Here is a 458-nt window from a genome sequence, read left to right as displayed (position 1 = left end):
ATTTTTGATACAATAAACCTYAAATCATTCATTCATTACATAACAAGATAAAATCTTCATGAATGTTTCCAGCTTCATTGAATAAAAAAAAACAAATCAATTTTTAATATTATAAAATATTAAAATCTTTAAATCATTTCATTTATATCATTTCCATTATTAAATTTCTTTATTTAAAATTCATTAATAACTTCCTTATTTATGAAAAAAATAATGAAAATGACCAAAGTGACCTTATTGATTAAATTTAATTAAAAATAATGAAATTTTTCTATTGGTCGATTTTGGTTTACACGGTTTTTTAGAATGACATGGTTTTCATTTGAACCTGCCCCATATAGGGGAGCGATCAAATGCAAACCACTCAATTTGTACAAACCGTGCAAACCGCATTCAACCAATCATAATTTTTCATTTTGTTCATTTTTTTGTAATTATGAGAGGTTGATTAATCATTT

This window comes from Cynara cardunculus, assembly GCF_001531365.2.
Source record: "Cynara cardunculus var. scolymus isolate 2C chromosome LG 16, CcrdV1, whole genome shotgun sequence".
Lineage (NCBI taxonomy): Eukaryota > Viridiplantae > Streptophyta > Magnoliopsida > Asterales > Asteraceae > Cynara > Cynara cardunculus.
Note: the sequence above shows the minus strand (reverse complement) of the source record.